General features: G+C 25.0%; 1 protein-coding gene across 1 annotated transcript in view; it reads left to right on the plus strand.

The window, feature by feature from the left end:
• Positions 1-528: 528 nt before the first annotated feature.
• Positions 529-8566, plus strand: part of LOC117175026 (atrial natriuretic peptide-converting enzyme-like) — a 143555-nt gene continuing 135517 nt past the window's right edge. The window contains exon 1 of the mRNA XM_033364536.1: positions 529-753. The gene's annotated coding sequence lies outside the window, so the exon portion shown is untranslated. The remainder of the gene's footprint in view (positions 754-8566) is intronic.

Raw genomic sequence — 8566 nt, forward strand, 5'->3', positions numbered from 1 at the left:
CTACAATTTTCTACAAATTCCGATTTTGAGACTTTGATAGTAACTTTGTTACTGAAAACATAACATTTGGCTTAGCGTATGACCATTGACCATTGAAGAATTAGCAATTTCTACTAATTGCTTCTGTTACCATTTGGTTACCAAATAAATAATTAGAAATTGATCCTCTGCTAATTCAATTAAAATAGAATTTTACTAATGCAATCAGAAGTAGTTGACTTTCTATTCATTGGTTCAATTACCATTTGGTTACCAAATGAATTAGTCGAATGACCTTTGACCAATGGCCATTGACCATTGACCAATGACCATTAAGGCCCTCGGCACGAGCCAAACGTCCCGCAACTGACTGATAGACACCATAATCAGCAAGAAACCGGTAGGTGAACACGTGAAAGTGCATCCAGAACTAAAGCTGTGGCTCCCCTGTCTCTGGCAGGGGGGACACCAATCCTCCTTTTACCTGGCTGACTCGCCTCCTTCACACTGGAGAGAAAATTGACCAGCGTTTCGTTAAGTCCTATCTTACCTGCGACGGTGAACGGTCGTTCCGTTTCTTCGCGCTCGTCCCTTTCTTGGTCTCTTCTTCGTTCTTCAAATTTTTTCATCTGAAGTCTCGTCTTCACTTGCGTAACTCAGTTTTCCGACCCCTAATTCCGATGCAGAGATCTTTGCACAAAATAAAGTCTCAACAGGTGTTCTTCACTCGCAGCTGCTGTTTTATTAAATTCTGAAGAACCGGAAACTGAATAGGTCAGTGTGTTGTGAACCTCAAGACCGAAGAGGCCGAGTCCTTCTTCGGAAAAAGTGTGTTTTTGGTTTAAAAATCAACAAAGCAAAAGTTTTATTTGGATTTAATTTGTATTTTTTTAAAGAAGTTGAAGTGAATGAGTGCAATGATAGAAGGCAGATAATGTTACATTTTTGGACTCCGGGGAGATTAACAAAGTCAGTGCCAGTTTACTGATCACGCAATTTACCCGGGTGCGACAGTAGGGCAAAAAATTTTTTTTAATTTCGAAAAAATGTATTTTGGATTTGTGATGAAATTTTTTTTCCTTATATTGCATACAAAATTGACATTTTTTAAAACTTTTTACAAGTACCATTTTTAAGATTTTTAGACTTATTAAAAAATATATATTTTCTTTGCTAAAATATTTGTTAAATAATTTCCAGCGTGTAAAAATAATTTTAAAAACTTTTGTATAAAGTAATAAACAAATAAATTAACAAAACACATTTTTGAACATATATTTGAACAATTTTGATAAACAAATTCACATTTTGGACATTTTTGAAGGAATAGGATCAATTTTTACGTTATCAACTAAGAATATCTTTCCAGTGACTTTTTGCTCTGGTGCTTTGCAAATTTACAAAAATGAATAATTATTTAAACAATTTTATTAAACTCAGAATTTGGATATTTCTCGTAAAATGAGCTAATTTTTTTAAGGAATCAAGAATGTCTTTCTGATGACTTTTTGCTATGCTAATTGGTAAATTCACAATAATTATTAATTATTTCCGAACTGAAAAATTTTTTGATTAATTTAACAATTTTCAAAAACAAAATCCATTTTTTTCCTATTTATTAACAAATACTCTAAATTTTTTTGCGCAAACGACTAATAACGTCTTCCCGGTAATTCTGTACAATAATGCCTTCCAAATTAACTACAATTATTAATTAGTTAAATTATTTTTTTGAAACAATAAATTCATTAAAAAATAGTCAAACTCTAAATTTCTTTATGGATTTTTTTAAAATTAACTAACAATTGTTTTCAATTTGCAAATCACCATAGTAAAAAGTCATCACAACGAAATTTTTATTTGGTTCCGTAAAAAATGAAGCCTATTCTTTGAAAAATGACCAAACTCTGAATTCGTTTATGAAAATTGTTCAAATAATTAATAATTCTTGTGAATTTTCAAGTATCGTAGTGAAAAATAAATGGAAATTCATTCTTAGTACATTTTGGAAAAAGGTGAGCTTATTCGTTGAGAAATATTTGCACTCTGAATTCGTGTACAAAAATTGTTAAAATAATCAATAATTATTGTAAATTTGCCAATTAGCATATCAAAAAGTCATCTGAATAACATTCTTAGTTGATTCCGTAAAAAATTAAGTTTTTTTTCAAAAAATAGCCAAATTCTAAATTTTTTTATGAAAATTGTTTAAATCATTAATAATTATTGTAAATTTTCCAATTAGCACAGAGAAAAGTCATCGGAAAGACATTCTCAGTTGATTTCGTATAAAATTGGAGTTATTTTCGAAAATAGCCAAATTCTGAATTTGTTTATCAAAATTGTTTAAATCATTAATCATTCCTGTAAATTTTTAGAACACAATAGCAAGAAGTCATCGGAAATATATTCACATTTTATGCTAAAACTCATAGATTTCAATGAGTTAAGAAATGCTTCTGAAAGAAATTGTCGTTATTAACTTATTTATAAGATAATAATTTTTTTATTATTTTTAGCCACTGGAAATTATGTGTAAGTAGTTTCAAGATAGACATCAGATATTGATATTTTGATATTTTGATAAGTTGAAAAAAGTCAATTTTGTTATTAAATAAAAAATTAACCTATTTAAAAAAAATTACAAACACTCAAATCTTTTTTATGTTTATTTAAATATAAAGTTGAGAAAATTGTAAAATTTAAGATAATAATTCGATAATAACATAATAATAATTGATAATGACACGTAATTCATTCAAATAATTTATATTAATGGATAATGGATAATTAACCAATCGTTTTTTATACATGGATAATCTTTCATTAGCAATTTTATTGTTATAAACAATAGCCTATAATTTTTGAATGGTTTTGGCTATTTATGAAGCAATTTTCATTTTAATCCAATTTAAAATTGTACACAAAATTTAAAAATATGAATAATTTTATTTTCTATTGTTATAAACAAATATTTTTAAAAAATGTGCATTGGGAGAAGCTGTGATTATTATTAACAAATTTTATAAATAAATACAATGGATTAATTTTCCAACAAGAAGATTAATTCTGAAAGAAAAATTTAATATTTGATATTTAAACTAAAAAAGAGTTGAAGTCATAAATTGAGGATTAAAAAATTTGATTTTGAATCTTGCAAATATTTTCGAAATTTGTATGATTCTATAGAAGCTTCTTCAAATCTTAAAAAATTAATGATTCAAAATTTTCCTAGGAGACTTCAGCAAAGTTTTTTACTTTCTTATCACCTTTCAAAATTTTTTAAAAGATACGAATTTTTTTTCAAATTATTCAAAAATGTAGGTGTTAAAAAATTTTTATTGTTTTTTTACCTTTTCCAAACTTCAAAACCTTTTAAATATCTTATAAAATCATTCAAATTGACAATTTCGGGAATCTTTTAAACCATTCGAAAATCTGTTTTCATATTCTCTTGAAATTAATTTTTCAATATAAAAAGTTATCTTAAATTTTCGCAAACACTTCAACTAATTTTTTTCAATCGAGATACTTTTCAAAATTTTATTTCAAAATCTTCAAAAATCTACACTTTGTTAAAATTTTTTCAAAATATCTCATTTTTAAAGTATTATTTGTTTTTTGTTTTTTTTTTAAATTCCAACTATTTTTTTAAATTGTTCGAATTTCACCTAAAAATGTTTAAAAATATTTTTAAATAAAAATGATAGACTTTACATCATCCAGATTTTTGAATGAAATTTAGAAATCTTTTGAAATGTCATTTTTAAGTTAAAAAATTATTTTAAACCCCTTAAAAAGTTTCTTTTTTTTTAATTTACAAAAATCTACATTCTATTTAATAAATTTTCTGCAGTTTGAAATTGTTTTAGAACTTTTGCATGACTTCAAACAGTTCTAAGCATCTTTTAAAATACTCCAAATTTTTCATAAAATTTGTTTAAATTTGCAAAATTACAAAGAAAACTTGAAATCTTCCAGTTTCTTGCTCAACCTACTTTGATATTATTAAAACTGAAAAACAATCTTTATGCATTTTTCTTATCTTTCTGAAAGTGTGAAAAAAATTACAAAATGTATACAAGGAAAATGCCGAGAACAGAATTATTTCCCAATATTAAAAATAATTTACACTTAAAATCTTCTCTTTCGTCAATAAAATAGACAAGCATTCAGAAATAAATTCCACTATGAAATAAAATCACATATTTGAAAATTTTTATTTACTAAATTAATTGTGCAAAAAAATTCGTAATTTTTATTATCAGATAAACATAACTCGAAAACATTTTTTCCTTCCGCCTTTAAATGTTCATACAGGGAATTTGTTTAAACAATGTGTACTTATGAAATAAAAAGGTAGTATAAAAAAAAAATTTTAAGAAAAAGTTTAAACAAAGTTTGATGCCTTAAGCCAGACATTTTATAGCTTCAGTTGAAAATAACAAATAAAAATCCACTTTTTGCAACTTTCTCTAAAAACTAGATTTTCTGTTTATTTATACTGCTCTGCAAGATTTCATACATAGTTGCACAAGTCGACCTGTTGTTGATTCTGAGTTCGTCGAACGGTTCTCATTTAACATTATGTCAGACTTTCTTGTAAAATAAATACGGACCTGCAGGTTGTTATTATTTTTTATTGACATTCTATTGCTTTAACTGAACAAAAAATGGTTTCAAATGGATCATTTGTTTTTTCTCTTTATTTCATTACACTTCATTTACCTGTAGGTTGATATATTTTTATATCAGTTTTTTTATTCAAAAATTAGTCCGAGGTAGCGCTGAAATCGGATTTCTGCTTTTATTATTTCTAATTTTTTAAAATAATATTTAATATTAAAGTTCCATTAAATTAAAATTATGACCAAAAAAGTTTATTTTCAAAATTTCCCTATTTTTCCCTGACCAATTTTTCATTTTCCATGACTACTAAAATTCGAAGACCAGAATCTTAATCAAGATTTTATAACCACAATCTAACAATACAATTACACAAAAATGTTACTTCAAAAAATGTTTTTTTTTCCATAAAAAATGAATTTTTAATTCAAAAGGACAAATTTTCAGGAAAGTTCAATTTTCAATTGAAAAAGATGACTTTTTGAAAAAAAGTTGAATTCTCAAGAAAATTATTACATTTTAAACAAAATAAATGAATTTTGAGCAAAAATGTTAAAAATCTAGCCTATAAAGATATATTTTGAACGAAATAGTCGAATGAAAAAAAGTTAAATTCCAATCATAACCGTTACATTTTTAAACAAATAATTGAATTTTTTGGAAGAAAGTTGCATTTTCAGAAATAAACCATTTTTAATCCAAAAAGACAAATATTTTCTCCACGTAGACGATTTTTTTAACAAACCAGTTAAATTTTCGACCAAAAACATGACTTTCATAAAATTTTTGAATTTTCAATAAAATAATTAAAATTTTAACAGGAAAGTTGAATCCCGGACCAAATAATTCAATGTACTACCTTTATTGATACATTTTCAAACAAAATGTCAAATTTTCAAACGAAAAAGATTAAACTTTAATCAAAAACAGATTTTCAACCAAAACGTTCGAGTGTAATGTTCAGAAAAAATTTAATTTTTCACAAAAAGAAGAAATTTTTTAACCAAAAGAGTAAAATGTGCAATCAAGAAGATGAAAAATAAGTTCATGTATATTGTTGAATTTTTAAGTCAAAAGAATATCGTCTTCAACCCGAAAATTTAAATTTTCAACGGAATATTTAATTTTTGAAATAGAGATGAATTTTCAGCTAAAATGATAAATTTTCAACAAAAAAAACGTTTAATTGTAAATGAAAACAGTTGAATTAAAAAAAAATTAATTTTAACCAAACAGTTGCATTTTTATTCCGAAAAGGTGAAATTTCTACTAAAAAATATGAATTTTTATACCAGAAAGACGAATTGACAAAAAAATTCTTCAATTTTTATCCAAGAACGATTTCTGTTAAATTTTCAACAAAAAATATGAATATTAAACTGAAAGTTAATTTTTAATAAGAAAGATTTTTCAGTTAAGAGAAAAGAAAAGTTCATCAAAGTTGTTGGACTTTTTAGCTAAAAGACGATATTTCCGTAAAAGAGTTAAATTTTTAACTAAACAAGTGCATTTTTAAATTAAAAAGAAGAAATTGTATTCAAAGAGATTAGTTTGCTTCCAAAAAAGACGGATGTTCAACTAAAACAGATCCACGTTCAACGAAAAATGAAAAAATTTAAAAAAAAAAAAGAATTTTCAACTAGTATTAACTTTTTAACCAAAGAGCTGAACCTTCTATCAAATTTTTTTTCAAATTGGTTCTTAATTTACCCAAATAATTAAATATTTATTTAGAAAACTTCAATTTTTAACTAAAAATAAAATAGTTACATTTTCCATTAAAAAATTAATTTTCAAGGAAAAAAGATTCGTTTCAAGCACTTTCAAGGAACATTCAAGCCCAAAGATGAATTACAAGAACGAGATGAAACTAAAATGATGAATCTTAAACTGAAATTAAAAAAATTAATTTAAAAAAATAGATGGATTTTCTACGATTCAATTGAATTTTCAACTAAGTTGATGAATTTTCATATCAAATAATTATAATTCAACCAAAACAGATTTTTATTTTTAATAAAAAAACATTTGAATTTAACCAAAAAATGTGAATTCTCAAATAAAATAGTTAAATCTTCGAACAAATTAGATTAGGAGGAAATATGAAATTTCAGCCAATAGATACGAATTTTTAACTCGAAAAGACGAATTAAAAAAATTTGTAAGCCAAAAAGAGGAACTTTGAACAAACCAGTCAACCAAAAAGAAAGACTTTTTACAAAAAATAAACAATTTTTCACTAAATAATTTAACCTTATGTCCACTTTTCAATTAGAGTGAGACAATAGTTCATTCTAGTCAACAAGCACAATTATTTAAACAATTTATTATTATTTTCAATAATATTATCTTTGAATAATGCTAGAAAGTATCGGGTTTTTCTGAAATTTTCATTATTTTTGTCCACTTTTCACTTAGAACGAGGTAAAAATTAATGAAATTATTTAACAAACTTAATTGTTTACACAAATCATTATTTTAGTTGCGGTTTTTCTGAAATTGTCAACTTTTTGTCAAATTTTCACTTCAAGTGAGTTATAAAAAATTATTAAAATTCCTTTAAAATAACTGTTTAAACCAATTATTGTTTATAAATATCTTCCCCTATAGTAATGCTAAACAGTTTCGGATTTTTCTGAAATTTTCCACTTTTTGTCAATTTCCCACTCGTTTAGGTAATATTAAATGTTATGGCTTTTAATTTATAAACAATGTGGAGAATCATTTTTTAAATAATCACTTTCTTTTTCGTGAATATATTTTTCTGAAATAAAACAGACATTAGAACTATTTTTTAACTTTCTTTTCCTTCTTGCTTAAATTATTATTAATATTGATTAATTGTTCCTCACTAAAAAGTCAAAGAAAAGCTAAAGATTACAGAAAAAACCACAATTTTCCAGCGTTAGTATAGAAGATAGATAAAAACATGTATCAATTGTTTAAACAATTTATTCATTCATAATTAGCATCAAAATTTCGTAAAACCCAATTTTTCATTTATGTGTTTTTTTTATTCTATTAATAATTGTGAAAATAAATTCGACGAAAAAAATTTGGACCAACCTAATGAATATTCCATTGATTCCAGTGAGAAAGAATCACTATTCATACAAGGTTCTTTGAGCTGATGCCTGACCATTTTAAAAAAGGAACTGCTTTAAATAAAATTTTTAAAATATCTTAGATCTGAAATTTTGTATTCTTGGCTGATATTGAAGAAACCTTGACTTTAGAATCGTATTCCTCTCACGTTTAAAAATTCTCTTGTGAATATCTTGGTCAGACTATTGCCTAAACTAAGGCATCCGGTACCTCAACCTACTTTCGAGCAAAACGATATTTAGCATCACTAAATCTTCCAAAATAATTGGTGAAGCTAACGGTGAGGGAGAGGACCTAAACTACATAATTATCCGGACATTATCAAAATTGGACGAGTTAAACTTGTCTGTTAAGTATTCATTTTACTGGTTGAAGATTGAACTAGTTTCTTCAAAATTTGTTTTTCTATTTGAAAATTAATTATTTTTAAATTAAATTTAACCTACTCCATTTTTGTAAAAATCTTTTTCTTTGTAGAGAATGAATCTTCTTGATTTTAAATTCAACAATTTGGTAAACAATTAAACTATATAGTTAAAAGTTAAACTATTTATTCAACTTGTTAATCATTTATCTTTCTGAGTAGAAAACTAAACTTGTTAATTTTTATTTCAACAATTTTGTAGAAAATTAAACTATTTGGTAAAAATGAACTATTTTTTGTTCGAAATGCATTTTACTGGTTGAAGATTGCACTAGTTTGTTTAAAATTCATTCTTTTTAAATGAAATTTAACCTATTCCCTTTCTTTTTGAAAGTTCGTCTTTTTTGTAGAGAATGAATCTTCTTGATTTTAAATTCAACTATTTGGTGAACAATTAAACAACTTTGTTAAAAGTTAAACTATTTATTTGAA

Source organism: Belonocnema kinseyi, chromosome 6 (assembly GCF_010883055.1).
Source record: "Belonocnema kinseyi isolate 2016_QV_RU_SX_M_011 chromosome 6, B_treatae_v1, whole genome shotgun sequence".
Lineage (NCBI taxonomy): Eukaryota > Metazoa > Arthropoda > Insecta > Hymenoptera > Cynipidae > Belonocnema > Belonocnema kinseyi.